Source organism: Phyllostomus discolor, chromosome 5 (genome assembly GCF_004126475.2).
Source record: "Phyllostomus discolor isolate MPI-MPIP mPhyDis1 chromosome 5, mPhyDis1.pri.v3, whole genome shotgun sequence".
NCBI lineage: Eukaryota > Metazoa > Chordata > Mammalia > Chiroptera > Phyllostomidae > Phyllostomus > Phyllostomus discolor.
In genome coordinates, this window is record NC_040907.2 from 16,326,478 (window position 1) to 16,346,718 (window position 20,241).

Sequence of the window (20,241 nt, forward strand, 5' to 3'; positions counted from 1 at the left end):
CAGCTAACTTGCTGAGCAACTTCAAGCAAGTCTACTGGCTTTGCCGGGCCTCAGTCTCCCCATCCGTGAAGTAAGTGGGACTGTGACCTCTAAAGCTTCCTTCTCAACTCCAACTCTCCCTGTCCAAAGGAGAAATTCACACGGAACTGCATTAAGGTCAGGATAAATTAAAGAAAAAAAGCTCGAAATGGCAACCTTGGACGCTATTGTCCCAACAGAAAAGGGCTCAGAAAAATAGATAACCGGGCTGTACAGATTAAGCGCCACCCAAGAGATGAGTTCTGGAAAGATACGTGCCTGCTCAGCTCACAGCCCCTTCTGAGGAAGGTGTCCTGAGGAGTTCTCTCTGCAGAAGGGTGCAACGGGATGGGGTGGCCCTGTGTATGCTGGGCCCAGGGAGACCAACTCCCCCACCACAGTGGCGTGGCAGAAAACCCCGCTTAATGGGGTGGATTATGCCGTTCAGCAGCAAAGCAGCATTACTGGGCCTTCTCCCTCTCTCAAGAACCACCAACAACCAACACTAGGTGCTCACAGGAAGGAGGGAACCCTGGAGCTCAGGTTGTTACTGGACTGGCTTGGACGCTTAGGGGCCTAGAGCATGTCCAGCTAGCAGCTGAGACAGTTTCCTAAAAATCTCTCCTCCCATGGAAACTCCTAACAAAGCCCCATCACTGAATTTCATTTACATGGGCTGCCTTCTGCCAGCCAGAGAGGCAAACCAATACACACAGATGCACCCTGCCGAACATGCCTCAGAGAGAACTCCAGGGTGAGCACCGGACTCCCTTTTGACAGTAAGAACCAGCCACCACACTTGCCTCAAACAGCCAGTGCCCCAGAGATGCTAAACTACTCACAGATTCCCCGGAGCCTTGTGCAAGCTCTTCCTCAGCTCTTCCCCTCCCCACTCCTCCCTACGTCCCCATCACCCTCCTTCTCCTCCTCCTCGTCCTTTTGTGGGGCTTTTTCTGGCTCCTCTTGCTCCTCACTGTACCCCTTTCCACATTCCGTAGCACCTCTGGACACCTCAATGATATGCCTCCCCAATTTTGTACCTCTCTTTGAAAGACCTCCCATCTACACAACATAATTACATATTTAGATCTGCCTCTCCTCTTTGAATTCCTCAAACCCTGGGGATTTCCTTGGGTCCCCATTATTTAACACAGTATCTGGCACAGAGGAAGTGTTCAGTAAACATTTTCCAGCACTGAGCGAATGAATGAAAGAACGAAGCAGTCCGAGGGCCACCGGCCTGCCCTTGTTTCTGTTTGAAGACGCCCAGAATCATGTTTTTAATATTCTCAAAGTGTTTCTGGCATCATTTTTTTTACTTTGATTCCCATCGTACCCAAGATATAAGCAGGGAAGGGAATACATAGTATTCATGATAGTAGACAAGGACCTCAAGACACTGGGACATACAGTGACCGGCTCAGGGTCACAGGAGATATGATATAGTCGGGAGGGAGCTACTGTCGATTGCATAGTGTGCCAGGCACTTCTGACTGTGTCATCTCGTATAAATCTCATGACAATTCGAGAGCAGGTACTTTTACCTATCCGCTGTAAATGGAGAAACTAAATAACAATTCTACAAGGTCGAAATATTATTCCCATTTTACAGATGAGGAAACTGAGGCTCAGAAAAGTGAAGTAACTTCTGCATGGCAGAGCCAGGGTTGGCTAGAGGCTGACCCGCTTCTGAGCCTGTTCTCCTGCCATTCTCACAGTTGGCTCGCAGGTGCCCCCTCCGTTGCTGGAAAACTCTCCGCCTCACAGTGCCATCTCTGAATGGCTCCGGCTGAGAGGCCCTTACCCTTTGTTTCCCCAGCTACTCTCAGTTTTCCCAACAGCAGAATGGGGCACTTATTCTTTTTCCTAGTGCCTTCCCTCATACGTGAGGTCTGCAACTGTGGGTGGCGAGGATTTCTTATCGCATGTGCACAGGGGCCAACTGAAAAGGGAAACTTCGTGACAATTAAAATAACGAGGCAGTTGAGGAACACCTCGGGCTCCAGTCTGTCCTCGGGGGAGCCTCAGGTCCTAATTGGGACCAGGCCACTGGCTGCCTTCCCAGCAGGGCTGATGTGATTGTCTGTAAAATGGTGATAATAATGCTGACCCTTCTCCAGGGGAGGAGAAGCAGGGGATGTATGTGGGAGGAGTTAAAGCTCGGATGGGAGAGGATTACAGATGAAAAAGCGTGAGTTTCAGCTGAATTTAGAGCATGACATCATTCCTTTTAGGAGTTGAGAGTCTCTTTTAATTCATGTTTAGGAAACTGCTTTCTGGAGTTCCTTGAATTCCTCATATTGCTAATTTTCCACCTCTTGTAAGGAAAAGGGCAGAAGAGGGGAAACTTCAGCCCGGAGAGTGCTTACATTCAACCTTTTGCGGGAGAAACTGGAGACTCCAAGGCTCATACAGCCCCCCTTCCCCCACCGGAGACAGAAGGATGGTGACAACAGAAGGAGGAACTGGCGACAGCTTGGACAGTGGCTTCAGTGAGCTCTGGCGTAGGAAAAATTTCAGGGGAACAAGCAGGTCACGGAATGGGGTGCTCTCTCTGAGCGAGGGAGGTGTCCCTCAACGTCTTTCCGTTCCTTCAGCCCCACTCAGGGACCGCCAAAGCAGACCCTGCTGTCCGAGGGCTCGTGGGCTCAGTGAAGATAAAAATGATATTTAGCAGAAGAGAGAGAGATGGATTCAGCTCCCAGCCCAGTTACGATTTAGACGCTGCCGTGGGCGGAATAGCAATGAGCTCCTTATTTTAAGCAAGTGGTGGAGAGATGAAAATAGATCAGATGTGTTGAATCAATCCAGGCTTTTGCAATCAGTGAACTAGATTGGAGACCACATCTTTATCAGGCAGAGAGAAGGGAGCAATGAGGAGTCTTTCTTAAAGATGAAATCCGTCTGTTTTCAGAGAGAGGCGTTCATATGGCTGTAGAGTGCCTTCCATCTAAATCATCACTAGAGCAGGTTTAGGCCTCATCCTGTGGCTGGACTCGGGAAGGGGAGGAGACTCCAGCCCCTCCCCTTGGGCCTCTGGAGCTGAGTCCGACCCTCCAGAAACGAGGGAATGCTGGATCGGATGGACCTTCAAGATTATACAGTAAACGCTGGGACAGCAGTTCCCATCCTCCGAGAGCAGGCACTTCGATCTAGCTGCCGTAAATGGAGAAACAAAAGCTCAGAATAGGAGTGCAGCCCAAGGCCACACAATTAAAACAACAGAGTCGAGATGTGAACTAAGGTCTGCCTGACCCGGAAACCTGCTTTCTCCACCAGGCCACAGAGGTCTCCGCTTAGTTGTCACTCTGAGCGAGGCCTCCCCCCACCCACCACCCGAAGTGAACAAACACGCAGCGCCGCATCCCCCACTCTGTATGCCCGACCCTACTTATGCACCGTCTAGGCAGCTTTAAAGCATCTGTAATCTTTACTTGTTTATTTGTCTATTGTCTCTTTTCTTTCCCTAAAACCTAGGCTCCTGCAGGGCAATGTTTTTTATTTAGCCATATCCTTAAGGCCTAGAATGGTGTCTGGAAAATTAGTGAGTATTCAATGAATAACCTTTTGCCTGATTTCCTGTTGGAAAGCTGACAGAGAAGCATAGTGTGGTTGATAAAAGTCGACCCAGCGATCCTTTAGAAAACCTGAAGCTTCCAGGCTCTGATGGAGTAAAAGGGAGGGTAAGCAGACAGCTGGCCTGCTTTTTGGAAGAAAGGTCATTTACAGAAGATGGCATCCAGGCCGTCCAAGTGGGTGAGACGCTGATACGAAGTGCTAGTTCGCAAGTGAATTTAAGCGCACACAGTGATCTGTGACTAACGAAATGAAACAGGTAACTGGAGATGCCGGGGCAGACAGCGGAGCCCAGTCTCCGGGAAGAATCAACAAAGCCGTCCACAGCCTCGTTTGGCAGGGCAGCATCGTGTGCGCGCCTGCTGCCAGCAACTTTGTCCTTCGTTGAGGAAGATGAAAGAGGGCTGCGGAGATAACCCTTCTCTGCGGCACAGACACTGACTGTGCCACAGACAGGGTTCTCAAAGCCACTTTAAAGTAGTGGTTTTTCAGCTTGCCCAAACGTTAAAGTGGGGCACATTTCTAGATCTCAGTGCAGGTTTAATGAGATAATGTACGTAAAACTCTCAGTACAAGGTCTGGAATGGGCAGCCACATGATGTTCGCTATTAAATCAATGTCTTGCCTTGGCTGGCATAGCTCAGTGGATTGTGCATGGGCTGTGAACCAAAGAGTCGCAGGTTCGATTCCCAGTCAGGGCCAGGCCCCCAATGGGGTCCACACAAGAGGCAACCACACATTGATGTTTCTCTCTCTCTCTTTCTCCCTCCCTTCCCCTCTTTAAAAATAAAAATAAATATAATATATTTAAAAAGATAAAAATAAATTGATGTCCTTTTCTGAAAATCTGGCAAACATCACAAACTCTCTCTCCAGAAAAATGAATTTTTGACCATACACACACTTTCAGGGGAGTACTTCTTTTTTTTTTTAATTTTAAAGATTTTATTTATTCACTTTTAGAGACAAGGGAAGGAAGGAAAAGAGGGAGAGAAACATTGATTGGTTGCCTCTCACATGCCCCCAACTGGAGACAGGGTCTGCAACTCAGGCATGTGCCCTGACAGGGAATCGAACTGGTGACTTTTTAATTTGCAGGCTGGTGCTCAATTCACTGAGCCACACCAGTCAGGGCTTTTTAATTTTTCTACTACAGTTGACATACGTTATTATGTTAGTTTCAGGTATACACCCCAGTGATTAGACATTATATAACTTCCTTTGTAATCATCCCAATAACCTTTGCACCCACCTGACACCACACATAGTTATTAGAATGTTGTTGACTATATTCGCAGGGGGACTCTTCTTATGAGCCTTCCAGAGGTCCACGAATCAGGGGTCAGGAACAAGTGCTCTGATGAGACAGACGCGCTCCCGGCTAACGGGGTTTGGCTACCGCTCACTAGAATATACTCACAGACCTAAAGAAACAACATGTTCATTGGAACAGGGGTTAGTAGACCTCGCAAGAGTTACAGAGGCAAATATAGGCTGTCCCCACTCAAGCCCTGCTAAGGGAAGGGTGCTGTGGCCCAAGAACCTATTTGTCTGTCCCTGGTGGCAATGGTTCAGCTTTCCCATGGAAAGATGGACAGCAGGCATTAGCCTGAAATTTTGAACACTTGGATCATGTCACTGAATTTCCCTGGCTCTGGCCGCATCCATATCACCTGTCTTCTGATTAGAATGTAGCCTCTGCCAGTGGAGAGCCTGCTTGGAGAGAAAGCTCTGGCTGATGGACAGTGCAGGTCAGGGGTGGTCTGGTCTCCTCCATTTACATTGTTCAGTGTTGATCAGTAAGCTGGCATTCTGGTGTTCTGGATTCATAGGACAGTCTGCAAGGATGGCTGACCCTCTTCCCCTGCTGATGTACATACCAGTTTTCCGTGCCCACAAGGCTTGAGTGATACACTCCAATGTGCTAGCACACCCCAGTGTGCTAAGATCAAGAGCTTTTATTTCTTACTGAACTGTCTTATGAGTAATGTCTCTCTTTGGAATCTAACCAAAGGAAATAATTACAAGTTGAGATGTACACATGTACATACAAAAGATGCCCACGATAGTGGGTTTTTAAAAATTTCTTAAGCTAGTTTCCAGATTCACACACAGTTGTGAAAAATAGTATTGAGAGAGTCCATGTGTCCTTCACCCAGTTTTCCCCAGAGGTGACTGTCTTTGCCTGTTCAGGCTGCTATAACAAAAACACCATCGACTGGGTGGTTTAAAAAACAAACATTTATTTTCCACAGTGCCGGAGGCTGGGAAGTACACGACAAAAGTGCTGGCAGATTGTGTATGTGGGGAGGGCCCCTTTCCTGGTTCAGAGGTGGTGGTCTTCCTGCAGCGTCCTCACGTGGTGGGAGGGGCAGGGGAACTCCCTGGGGCCCCTTTTAGAGTGGCTTCACCCTCACGACCTAATCACCTCCCAAAGGCCCCACCTCCAAGTGTTATCCCACTGGGGATTGAGTTTCAACCTATGAATTTTGAGGGGACCCAAACATTTGGTCTATAGCAATAATATCTTCTACAATTACAATCAAGGAATAGACATGCACAAAACCCACAGGCCTGATCCATATTTCCCCATTTTGCATGATTCATCTGTGTGTGTTTAGTCCCATTCAATTTTGTCACACATAGATTTGTGGGGCCACGACCATGGTCAAGATAACGCAGTTCTGCCACAAGGAATAATGTTAATTTTTATATTAAAAAAGTAAAAACAATCTCAGTGGCCGATATTAGGAGATTGCTCACATAGTTTGTGGCACAGATATAGAGTAAAATACTACTCAGCCATTTAAAATGGTGAATATAGCCCTGGCTGGTGTGGCTCAGTTGATTGAGTGCTGGCCTGCAAACCAAAGGGTCACCGGTTTGATTCCCAGTCAGGGCACATGCCTGGGTTGTGGGCCAGGTCCCTGGTTGGGGGTGCATAAGAGGCAACCACACATTGATGTTTCTTTCCTTCTCTTTCTCCCTCTCTTCTCCTCTTTCTAGAAGTAAATAAATAAAATCTAAAAAAATAAAAAATAAAAATGGTGAATGTACAAATATTATAAAGATTAATATGGGAAAATGCTTAAAAGATACTTTTTATTTATTTTTTTAAAATCCTTGCCTGAGGATATGTTTTTTTTAAAGATTTTATTCATTTATTTTTAGAGAGGGAAGGGAAGGAGAAAGAGAGAGAGAGAAACATCAATGTGCAGTTGCTGGGGGTCATGGCCTGCAACCCAGGCATGTACCCTGACTGGGAATCAAACCTGCGACACTTTGGTTCACAGCCCATGCTCAATCCACTGAGCTACGTCAGCCAGGGCTAGGATATGTTTTTTTAGACTGATTTTTAGAGAGAACAGAGGAGGGTTAGAAAGAGAGAGAGAAACATCGATTGATTGTCTCCTATACGTGCCCCAACTGGGAATCGAACCCACAACCTAGGTATGTGCCTTGACTGGGGATCGAACTCAAGAAACTTGGGTGTACGGGACAACATTCCAACAAACTGAGCCACCTGAGGGCTGTATGACCTATAGTTTTTGGGTTTTTTTTTTAAGATTTTATTTATTTATTTTTAGGGAGGGAGAAAGAGAGAGAGAGAAAAACATCAATGTGCAGTTGCTGGGGGCTGTGGCCTGCAACCCAGGCATGTGCCCTGGCTGGGAATTGAACCTGCGACACTTTGATTCGAAGCCTGCGCTCAATCCACTGAGCTACGCCAGCCAGGGCGACCTATAGTTTTAAAAGTCAGTGTTGACTAATAGTTAAAGGAATTATGCTAGAAGTTTATAACACTACTTTATATGGTAGGACAGGTTGTGCTTTTCTTCAGTTTTACTTTTTGTATTCTTCAAAATTTTTACAGTAAGCGTTTATTATGGATTGAATGTTTGCTTCTTCCCCAAGTTTAAGTGTTGAAGCCCTGACTCCCAATGTGATGGTATTTGGAATGGGCGGTTGGGAGGTACCGTATTTTTAGGGTTATAAGATGCACCCCAATTTCCTCCCAAATTTGGGGGGAGGGAGTCTTAAAGTCTGAAAAATATGGTAATTAGGTTTAGATGAGGCTGTGAGGGCAGGACCCCCATGATGCGATTAGTACCCTTTATTAGAGTTATTAGAGAGGAAGAAAGACCAGAACTACTCTCCCTCCCTCTCTCTCTCTCTCTCTCTCTCTCTCTCTCTCTCTCTCTCTCTCTCTCTCTCTCGGGCCCCGAGAGAGCCTCACCAGAAGCCAAGTCAGGAGGCACCTTCATCTTGGACTCCCCAGCATGAGAACTGTGAGAAGTAAGTGTCTGTTTAAGCCACTCAACTGCTGGTATTTCATGACAGCCTCAGCATCTCTTACTCAAAGAGTGGGGATGGTGGGGGTGGGGGTAAAACACAGGGGTAAAAAGGAGAAATTAAAACAAAAGCCAAATAAAAATAGTGACTCCAGGCTGAGATGCTACGTCAGGAGGGACTGGGTGGGCCCTGGGGAGCCAGCTGCCCTTTTCCCACCAGGAGTCAGGGGTCCGGGGCCCTGGATCTCTTTGCCAGCCACCCAGAGCAGTCAGAGGGAAGTCTTACAGGCTCTGCAGCCTTTGAACCGGGTGTTTTGAACCGGGTGGAGCAGGAAGGTGAGGGCATCCTCTGGGGATAGTTTTATTTATAAAAGACAAGGAAGCTCGAGAGACTGAGCAGCAGCAGAAGCTGGGGTGGGGGCTGTGGGCTGGAAGCAGGCAGCTAGCTCACCCTTGCCCACTCCACCCTCACCTACCTCAACGGGCAGCCCGGAAGGGAGAGGAAGGGTTTGCGGGAGAGTGAGACAAAAAATGGGTGGGGCGTCTGCTCAGGCCAACTGCTCAGGCTGCTCCTGGGAGGCAAATGAGGGCAGAATCTGGGCCTGGAATCTGTCCTGCCTGGACCTGGGCCCACTCTGCCAGGAGACAGTGCCCTGTCTGCTGAGAGTATTGGCCTGGGAGTCAGCCATCTGAGGCTTAGAACAACCGTGCCTTAAAGCAGTTCATTTCGGCAAGGCCAATGTGATATGGGGACATTTTGACAGGGGAGACATTTTGATAGAACTGAGTCAAAATGTAAAATTACCATTAAACAATTGCCAAGTAGCTTATGAAAGACATATCTAACTGTTACTTTTTCTCTGACACTCACCTTACCCCTGACTTTCCCTCCACCACTGACCTTGACTCTATTCCCAGTTTCCACCATGCCTCTGGCCCCCTCCATTGCTGGTCATTCCTGATTCCTGGAGGCGAGAGCCGGCATTGGGCAGGGCTTGGAGTGGAAATGAGGATGTCTGCTTAACATGTGTACTTGAAAGTAAAAAAAAAAAAAGCTATAAATTTAATGATCTAGTTTTTAGGGTAAATGTCCTCTTATGAATAGTGCTGTGTCAATGTATCCATGGTTGAATGTCTGATTTAAAATCTTCTTAAGGTATTGGAAGTGCCTTTTTTTTCTTTTTTTAAAATATATTTTATTGATTATGCTATTACAGTTGTCCCATTTTCCCCCTTCACTCCCCTCCCCCCTGCCCACTCCTTCCCACCCATGTTTCCCCCCTTTAGATCATGTCTATGTGTCATAAGTTCTTTAGCTTCTACATTTCCCACACCATTCCTGCCCTCCCCCTGTCTATTTTCTACCTATTGTCCATGCTACTTATTTTCTGTACCTTTTCCCCCTCTCTCTTCCTCCCACTTCCCTGTTGCTAACCCTCCATATGATCTCCATTTCTGTGGTTCCGCTCCTGTTCTCTTTGTTTGCTTAGTTTGCTTTTGTTTTAGGTATGGTTGTTACTAACTGTGAATTTGATGTCTTTTTTTTACTGTTCATATTTTTTATCTTCTTTTTCTTAGATAAGTCCCTTTAACATTTCATATAATAAGGGCTTGGTGATGATGAACTCCTTTAACTTGGCCTTATCTGAGAAGCACTTTATCTGCCCTTCCATTCTAAATGAAAGCTTTGCTGGATAGAGTATTCTTGGATGTAGGTCCTTGCCTTTTATGACTTGGAATACTTCTTTCCAGCCCCTTCTTGCCTGCAAGGTCTCTTTTGAGAAATCAGCTGACATTCTGATGGGAACTCCTTTGTAGGTAACTGTCCCCTTATCTCTTGCTGCTTCTAGAATTCTCTCCTTCATTTTTATCTTGGCTAATGTAATTAAGATGTGCCTTGGTGTGTTCCTCCTTGGGTCCAACCTCTTTGGGACTCTCTGTGCTTCCTGGACTTCCTGGAAGTCTATTTCCCTTGCCAGATTGGGGAAGTTCTCCTTTATTATTTGTTCAAATAACTTTTCCACTTGTTGTGTTTCTTCTTCCCCTTCTGGTACCCCTATAATTCAGATGCTGGAATGTTTAAAGATGTCCTGGAGGTCCCTAAGCCTCTCCTCATTTTTTTAAATTCTTGTTTCTTCATTCTTTTCTATTTGGTTGTTCCTTTCCTCCTTCTGGTCCCTTCCATTGATTTGAAACCCAGTTCTCTTTCTGTCACTTTTGGTTCCCTGTGCATTTTCCTTCATTTCTCTTATTGTTGTCTGCATTTGTTCATCTAATTTATGACTAAAATCCACCAATTCTGTGAGCATCCTGATCACCAGTGTTTTAAACTACGCATCTGATAGGCTGGCTATTTCTCGGTCGCTTAAAAAAAACTGACTCTGGGGCTTTTAACTCTGTTTGAGCCATCTTTTTAATTTAATTTTATTTTTTCCTTTGATCTGGTTGTGCCTGTTACGTATGAGGGACGGAGCCTTAGGTGTTCACCAGGGCGGGGCACCTCAGTCACTGGGCTGTGACGTTATATGTGGGGGCGGGGTCAGGAGGGAACAATGGCGCCTGCTCCGCTCTCACTAGGACTTCAGTCCCCTTTGCCACTTCCCACAAGCAAATTGGGGCCTTCTGGTGCTGGCTCCCGGGCGGGTGGGTTTGTGTACTTTCTCGGACTCTGTGGGTTTCCCCAAGGAGCCTCCTGTGAGGCTGAGAGAATCACCTGGCCTCAACTCCCACAGGTGTTTTCAGTTGGTGCCTTTAGGCTTTGTTTCCCGGCTCTGGGTCCCTGGGTTGTGCTGTCTGTGTCGCTGCCCAGGGTCTGCCACCAGTCCGTCAGCCACCCCTGTGTGTCTGGGGTCCACCCACTGCCGTCTGCACCCTGTGCGCCCATGTCTGCCAGCCACTGATTTTTCTTGCCAGGACCCCTCGACCCCTCTCCATAGGCCTCCAACTCCGCCCCTCCTCACTAGTCTGGATGTATGGTATTCAGACTTCCATTCAGTTCATTTCTGTCTGTTCTGGTTGTTTTTTGTTTGTAAGTTCTTATTGTCCTTAGTTTTGGTTGCTTGAGGAGGTACAGTGCAACCACCTATGCCTCCATCTTGGCCGGAAGTCCCGGAAGTGCCTTCTAAATACAGTGAAAGATTTTAGGGAGGGCTCCCAAGTGAAAAAGCCAGAGGTCCCAGAAGGGAAGGAAAGAGGCAGCTCCATCTGGGAACGAATACCCTAGGATCCTTATGAGGGTATGGGTGGTCTGCCTGCCTGAATTCTGCCCTTTGGGGCTGCCTGGCCTTCTGCCATCCCACATGGTTCTGGTAAACAATCAGTCACAGGTTCATGCCTGCCCTGGTGTAAGAGTTGGCCCATGGCTCAGGGGCCTGTGACCTGTCCACAGTGACCCTAGAGGTGCGTACAGGATCCCAGCACCATCGGCCTCATTCCAGAGGGTCTAATAACATGGTTCCCGGGAGAAGACACCTCCAAGATCTTTCTCTGGGATTGTGGAGTCCTGCCAACCATGCAGGCAGCCAGCAACCCACTTCAAACTTCCTAAGCCAATAATTTTTTTTTTTTGGCTTAAACTGGATCCAGTCTGCTTTCTGTCAGTTGCAACTAACAGACCTGTAACACATTGTTCCACTCCTTATTTTGGCACTTAAGGGGATCCCAAGATCCCTAAAGGGAAGCCTGCTCATTGACAGGCCCTGCCCACTTATCAGATTCCACAGTCAGATCTCCCACTCAGGAAAGGGATCCTCTGTGGAAGGAAACCTCACAGGCTTCAGAGGAAACCTACACCAGCTGTCTGTCTGTATTAATCGACCAAGTTCTTTATTCACAATGTCTTTCAAGCAAAAAGAGATGCACATCTAGGTGTGTATTAGTGAAGTGTCTGACCTTTGAGGATAAAGGTCACCTCCAAAGTTTCCAGAAATAAAGGACCAAGACTCAGATCAGCATCAGAGCTCTTAACAACAGCACAGTGTGCAGCCAGATAGACCAGTGAGGCCTCCAGAGTTCTGAGGGGAAAACCGCAGGTAGAATTCTCTCCCTGGCCAAATTAACACGCATATCTGAGGTCCTACAAGGACTCCAAGTTTGCCTCTACGGCAACCTTTCAAAAAAGTATGCATACTCTAGAAAAATTTAAAAAAGGAATCCCAGGAAGAAAATGGGACACAGGAAACAGAGGAACTAACCCAAGAGACCTGTGAAAGTGACATTTTATAAGCTGCTGGAGTAAGAGTCTCCAAATTATTAAATCCAGATAGTAGATTTGCACGTGTTCCTTCTGCTATTATTTTAGCTCTCCTCTGTGTTTTAAGTTTTTCTTAATAAAAAGCTGGAAAAGATAGAAGTACAAGGATTAGAAAGATAAAGAAAGCACCTGTCCTTTATGTCAACATGAAAAAAAGAAGCAGTGAAGTGTTACGTTAAAACATTGGTTATTTAATATTTTATTAATAACACGGGTGTGCCCCAATTTACTGCATTCTACCCTCTAGATATTTAAAGTGAGGTGGTTGCTGTGGTTTCACCAGAGGGGTACTGGTGTTTCCAGTGTTCCAGTACTTACATGTTTTGGGTAAGAAATCTGACTTTTATTCTTACGGAGCAGGGTGCACAATATGTGATCTGTCAGCTGGGCTTACCAGTCAGGACAGGATCCAACACCTGGTCCGGAGGTGACACAATCAGGTATGTTGGTTGCATTGAGTTGGCCAGGGACCCTTGCCCTGAGGGAAGCCCTTATGCTAAGGGAGAACCAGGGTGCACAAACGAAGACCGAACAGGAGATACACACAGAAAGACGAGTGAAGCAAACAAGCCTGAAAAATAGCTCCGGGCGCTGTCAGGGGACAGGAGAGAGAGGAGTCTGGAGCGACTTGCACGGGCTCGCAGGGGGATTGCTTCAGGAGGACAGTCTGCAGCCGGGTTGTAGCAGAGGGGTGGAGCAGGGCTTGGGGAAGGGAAGAGGTGGTGAGGGGGTGTTTAAGAAATGACCACCTGGTCCAAAGTTCCAAGTCAGGAGAAAATTCTTAAGCATCAAGGGAGAGAAGGTGGGTGTCTGGCAGAAAGAATGCAAACTAAAAGATAATCAGGAAAAACAATAGGGAAGTGAAGTAAAATGACTAAAGTGATCCTCAGTATACGTATCTTCCCTCATAAAATCAGGATACTGATCGCACCTTCCTCCTGAACTGCTGGGAAAGTTACATGGAATAGTATTTCTAAGGCACTTAGCTTAATGCCTAGCATAAACTCAATAAGTATTAGCTCTTTTTAAACAGTTCATCTAAGACCACCCAGCTGCTAAGTGGGTGTCTAGGGTTTGAATCCTGTCTCTGGTTCCAGGGCCCAGACTCCTGACCACGGCACCTACTGAGGAGCTGCCATTCATCAAGCACAGTGCTCCCGACGCTGTATTAGTTATCTCATTCAGTTCTTACAACCCCCCCGGGCTCGGTATTGCCATTTTATGAAGAGCAAATTGAGTATCTTTTAACTCACTTGCCCACATTCACACAGTTGGTATCCCCAGACCTGCCTAGCTTCAGTGCCCTCTCCCCAACACCACACTGGGAGTCAGGAGGCGTGGGTCCCAGCCCCAGATAGGCCACCGATCAACCTTCATCACTGAGCCTGAGTTATTTTTTAAATACATTAGAGAATGGTCTCTACGGTCCCTTTAAGAGGTACGTTTCTGGGAAGCTGCACCTGATTAAGTCATTTCAGGTGGGAGGGAGGGTGTGTCTGAGTCAGACAGGATCCGCATCCCCGTCTGACTTGCACAACACCCGCCAACAGAGGTCCAGAGGCTCCAAAGATGAGTCCAGGTCTCCGAAGCATTACCATCATCTGCTCCCACTCCCTAGGGGGTGAGCAGGGGTGCTGCTCCAATTATACTGGGTGGATGAGGAAACTCCAGGATGATGAAAGGGTGGGAGAAATGTCGGAGGACACAACGGGAGATCTGAGTCATTCAGCCTGGAGAAGTAAAGGCAAGAAGGGCCAGTCTGCAAGTCTCCGGTGAGTGTGGGGGCTGGGCGGCATGTGGAGAGACACGAGCTCAGGGTCGGGGTACCTGCGCCCTGGGCCTGAGTGCTGGCTCTGCTGCCAACAAGCAGTGTGTGAACTTTGTCCGACAAGATATTTCACCTCTCAGCCCTGGCTGGTGTAGCTCAGTGGATGAGCTCGGGCTGTGAACCAAAGCATTGCAGGTTCAATTGCCAGTCAGGGCACGTGCCTGGGTTGCAGGCCATGGCCCCCAGCAACTACACATTGATGTTTCTCTCTCTCTCTTTCTCCCTCCTGTCCCTCTTTAAAAAAATAAATAAATAAAATCTTTTTTTAAAAATTCTTTTTTTTTAAATTTATTCACTTTTAGAGAGAGAAGGGAGTAGGGGAGAGAGAGAGAGAGAGGGAGGGAGAGAAACAGAGAAACATCAATGTGCGGTTGCTGGGGGTTATGGCCTGCAACCCAAGCATGTACCCTGGCTGGGAATCGAACCTGCAACACTTTGGTTCACAGCCCGCGCTCAATCCACTGAGCTACGCCAGCCAGGGCACCTTTTTAAAAAAATTCTTTAAAAAATGATATTTCACCTCTCCAGTCTTCAGTTTCCACAACCAAAAATTAGGGAACTAACTTTTTAAAAAATGGCTCAAATAGTCTGGCAATGGGGCGAACTATTAAGCAGACCTGCGTGGGGGGGGGGGGGGGGTGTTGATGCAGCAAAATACGCCATGCCATTGGGAATGCTGAATGACTAACATTTACCGACACTAGCGCTGAGCTTGGTACTAGGCAGCGGTCTTGACATGCAGTCTCATTTCGTATCCTTGAGCACCTTCTGAGGTAGGTGTTAGAGCCATCTTTCAGATGTTAGTTGAGGTCCTGAGAAGTTAAATTACCCAAGTACTTGGTAAGGGATGACATCAGGACTCAGATCCAGAGGTCTGTCCAACTCTGAAGGCCACGCCCCGACCTTTCCCGACCTTTCCCGACCTTTCCGCTCTGCTGCCTCAGACAGTTAGACAAGAGTATTAGGTGGGAAAGAAAACCCTCAAGCCTCAAGAAGCGGTTATGTTGATATAAGAATGTTGGCACCGCCTTAAGCTTGAAAATTTACAAATAGGTAATGTGGGATGCTGGAAACTTACCTGGGGCTGCTAAAGTTGAAATATTTCTGCTCATGGTTCGGTAGCAGAGATGATGAGGCATAACACCTAAGCGGGGCGGTGAGTCCAGGTGGTGGGGCCTCTCTAGCTCCCATACTTACTGTCCCAGATGCGCAGAGAAGGAAGGCACGGCTGCATCCCTCGTCCCTGAGATTGGAAATCTGGTCACAGGACTCTCCAGCTTCAAGCTTTTCAGTTACTGCATGTCGTCCGCATCACTGGTTCTCAACCCTGGAGTCACCTAAGCAACTTTTAAAACTACAGATATCCAAGTCTACTTCCAGGAATTCTTATTGAATTGACAGTGGTATAGCTTTGGCGTTGGAAGTTTTAAAGTCTCCTCAGGTGATTCCAAAAACCAGTGGCCAACGTGGTAAGGCCTAACTCGTGCACTCGGCATGGAAGGTTCTCCGATTCCTTCTGTAAGCTGTCCTATATCCTTATTTTTCACGTGTTTTCAAAAAACCCTATGTCCTGAATATGCTATGCCCTATTTACCTACCCTACTATTGATTTCGGAGGCTTTACATGTTATCTCCTCTGTCTGGAATGCCTTTCTGTTCTGTCGCCCATCTGGAATTCCGTCTGTCAATACTATGGTAGCCAGCCTCCAAGACAGTCCCCAGTGAGCTCTGTCTCCTGATATGCATGCCCTTGTATAGTCCCTTCCCATACTGAGCAGGCCTGACCTGCGTACTAATATGATATTGTGGAAATGATGGAGTATGGCTTCCCGGGATGGGTCATACTAGACATTACAGCTTCCATTTTACTCTCGGATCACTTGCTTTGGGAGAAGCCAGCTGCCACGTCTTGAGCAGCAGCCCCAGGGAGAGCCCCACGCATTGAGGAACTGAGGCCTCCTGCCAAGAGCCATGTGAGTGACTGGCTCGGAAGAGGATTCTCCAGGCCAACTCAAGCCTTCAGACATCTCAGCTGACGTCTTGACTGCAATCTCACGAGTGACTTGAAGCCAAACCACATAATTGAGCCACTCGATTTCCTGAGCCACAGAACGTGTGAGATGTTTGTTCCTCTAAGCTGCTAAATTTTGAAATCTTTTATTATGCAGCAACAGATGACTAATACAAACACTCAGGTCAAGTATATGATACTCTGTGAAGCCCTTTTACTCTGCAGAAGTTGAATGCACCCAGTGCCGCTGCTGAGCCTCATACGTGCCCCATAGCAGCCCTGATCACATGGCTCCTGCTGACTTGTCTTTCGTGCTCTCTGGTTTCAGTCCCAGGAGGACGGTGCCAGCCGTGGTACAGGCTTCAACGAGCGCTTGTAGAATAAATGAACACGCGCAAGAACTGCCATCTCAGGGGGTTCTCACAGGCCTTCCAGCCAGGCCCCCTCCCTACACAAAAACTCCAAAGTGTGATTGCTTTCTGGAAATCAAGGATGTCATGGCTAATGGGTCCTGAGAATATTCTTTTCTTTTCTTTTTTTTTAAAGGAAAGGAACGATTCAAAAGTTATACAGGTTTAGAGTAATGGCAGAGTGTTGCCGTTAAATTTCAAAGTCCCTTTAATTAATATTCCCACAAACACAGGCACAGGCACAGTCCTGCCTCCCCTTGCCAAACCAGGCCAGTCAGAGGCTCCGTATCTCAGGAGAAGAAACAGAAGTCCGTAGCTCAGCTGGACTCCCAGTTCCTCCCAGTAATCTGTGCCCGGCTGGGCAGGTCTCCTGCGGCCCCCAGCACCATCAGCTGTGTTGCCTCGGTCTCCAGTTCTTAATCCAAAACCACGGGGCACCTCCTCATGGCCGGCTGGCAAGAGTCCTTTCACCCCTTTTCTTCCCCCGTGCTCTCCCATTGTTCTCCAGGATTTTCTTCATAATCCAGTAAAGTCCTGGTGCCTGCGGATGTTTATCTAAAACATTAGACTGGAGTCAGAAGATCTGAATTTTAGTTCAAGTTTGCGAGGTAGTTGTTGAACTTCTCTCAGCTCTGGTTTCCCTCAGACTAAATAATGTAAGGGCTCTTCCAAGTCTAAAATTGGACGATTGTATACAGGGTCCGGCACAAATAATGCCCCTTTTTATTACAGAATAAGCATTGTAATTCTGGAACACAACATCACACTCAAGCACACCATAAGACATTTTAGGTGACATGTTCAAATTGCCGTCTGTCTCATGTGAGTCATTCATGTACCACAGCAGCACACTCAAGCAGGCGTTAATTCTGCTGGACCCTGTGTTTTCGGCTAGTAAACTTGTTTCATAAAAGAAAATAGGCTAATGGTTTTAAATCACAGCCAATGTTCTCATATTGGCTGCATATCAGGGATACCTCTGGAGCTTCCCTCTGTCTCACTCACACGGACACCCCTGAGTCGACACCTTCTGAATCAGCATCTTTGGATTTCTGGAGACGTGGCCAGGACACGTGTGTTTTTACATAGCTTCACTGTGATTCTGATGTGCGTCTACAGTTGAGAACCACTAATGTATAGTACGTGGGTTAGAGACTAAAAATAATAATTTTGCCAGTTGATTGGCTCCATGGTTTATATAGTGTAGTACTAATGGACTGGGTCCCTTAACTGTTAATTTTATATGAGGTGGGTGGATGGATGGAAGGATAAACGGATGGACTCAGGACTCCATCAGGTCTTCAACAAAAATGAGTCTCTGAAAGCCCTGGCTGTGTAGGGCATTTACTGGAAATCCATTGTGGGTTATTTTAGCTTACATAGGGTAAAGAACCATTTTCCTCTTGTGAGACAGGAAGGAACAGGAATCAAGAGCATAGACTTTGAAGCTCAGCAGTTTAAGTTCAAATCCTGGCTCCAGCACCAATCTTTCTGAACCTCACTTTCCTGATCTGTTGAGAGGGGGTAATATACACTATCTTACAGGGATGTTGTGAGGATTACGTGTACTTACAATGTATGTAAAATACTTAGCACAGTATTTGGCACAAAGTAAGTGCTCATTAAGTAGCAGCACACTATAGCAAAAATATGGCACATTTACTATTAATAGCAACATATATTTGTGCAGTGCCTTATATATTACAAAGTGGCCTTAATCTTACATGGAATCCCCCAAATATTAAGAGGGCAAGGCAAACATTAGTGAACCCTTTTGCAGAAAAAGAAACAAAGGCTCAGAGGATTCACTGGTTCCAGATCAAATGGCAAAAAAGTGCCCTGGCTAGGTGGTTCAGTTGGTTGGAGTACTGTCCCATACACCAAAGGCTGTGGGTTCGATTCCCAGTCAGGGCACACACACAGGTTGCGGGTTTGATCCCCAGTCAGGAGGCAACCAATGGATATTTCTCTCTTTCTCCCTTCCTCTCTAAAATTAATAAACATATCTTCGGGTGAGGATTTTAAAAAAATGTCAGAAAAAATGTCAGTGCCTAGATTCAGACCTGGGTGTGATTCCACAAAGATGAATAATTATATACGCGCACTTGGCAGGGATCTAGAGACCACCTGGCGTAGCAGGCTGAGGACTGTATTTCTGAGCAGCTTCTTTTTTTAGATGAAAGCAAGATGGGAAAAACAAGCCAGCAAACTGCGTTCCCTCGTTTTCAACACGGGTGTGATTTGTGCTCAGTTCTGCCTTCCTTCTGACTCTCGATGGTGCATGTCCGTGTTCCTCTCATTTGCTCCAGCTGCCCCGGGCTGATTCATCGGCCGCTCTGCCCTGGGCGCCACAGCTGGGATCTGAGAAAACCAAAGGAAAACGAGGCAGGGGCAGCTGGAGACATCAGAGGGCTGGGCGAATACCAGCTGTCCTCAAGTCTGGCTGGGGAACAAGAACCCTGCTGATGGGGGTGGGGCTGGGGCGGGGCAGAAGGGACAGCGATCCCTGCTCCCCATGCCAGTCAACAGGAGGATGCTTTTCCCTGTCCAACAGATGGGGCCTACTCCTGGAACAATGTAATAAAGTACGATACTAAATATGGCTCAGACTATATTTCTCTTGGGGAGCAGGAGGCCAAGAGATCAAATGTTAGTTGAATTTAATCAAAAAGGCTTTCATAGGAGAGGTGCAACAGAAATGGGCCTAAGGATTAGCAGTACGTGGGTATGCAGAAAGGAGGCTGGGAAGGCCCTGCGGGCAAGAAAAGATCACGAGAAAGAGCATGCGTGTTTGGGGAATGGGTGGGCATAGGCAAGGAACCATGGAAAAAGCAGAGTGCCTGGGAAGCAGCAGAGGACAGAGATGGAGCAAAACCGGATGGAATGAGGGGTGGGATGCAACTGTACAGGGAAAAGGAAGTCCAGTAGATTCTTGACAACTCAGAGACAGAGATGGTAAAATGCCGGAACTGAAGGGGCCTTGGGGACCACCCTGTGTCCAAATTTATAGTTAGACAAGCTGAGGTCAGGGGAGGAAAAGCATACACACAAGGTCATAGGTCAAGAGATGGTGATAGTGGGGACGAGAACCCGGGGCTCCGATTACTTTGTTTTTCCTTCCATTAGACCAACTTGCCAGGCTGGTGTTTTGATATAAAAGTGCTCTTTCAGGAAGATCTGGCAGCAGAATGCAGTGGAAAGGAGAAATTAGGGTCCAGGAGACTGCAAACATGATTACAGGGGTGAGGTGATGGGAGGGGCTAGACCCAGATGAAATGGAAAGGATGGGCTGGGAGTGAGAACCACCAAGTGGGGAGGAACAAAAGAACTTGGCAAGAAATTGGACATGGCAGTGAGGGAGAGAGCTATGCGGAGGTAATCTGCAGGCCATTCTCGGGTCTGGGAAGTTTCTCCTGAGGTCATGGGGTACTTTACCGCCCCCCGCCCCCCGACCTTAGAGATAGCAGACAAGAATTAACACAACTAGCCCCCACTACAAATTCCCCACCCCCAGGTCCTCTTCCCCTTGGCCGACCTCTGCACTGACCTTTCCCTTGCACCCTGCCATTCCCCGTTTGGGACCTGTGGTTGACTTCTGGGGCACAGACATGTGTTTGGATGATCAGGCTTGAAATTAAAGCCGAAACCAGAACCTACGAGTACAGACTTTTCCCGGTGGTGAAGAACGCCTACAAAGCTAGAGCAATGGTGTGGGTTTTGACCTTTGATGGGAAGAGCAGGAAAACGAGAGCAAACGGAATGGAAACACTCTCTCTTCATCTAGCCCCGCCCTCACACAATGGTACCAGCTGAGTGACAGTTTTGCAGGCATCCTGTGAGGGAGGAAACTGTGA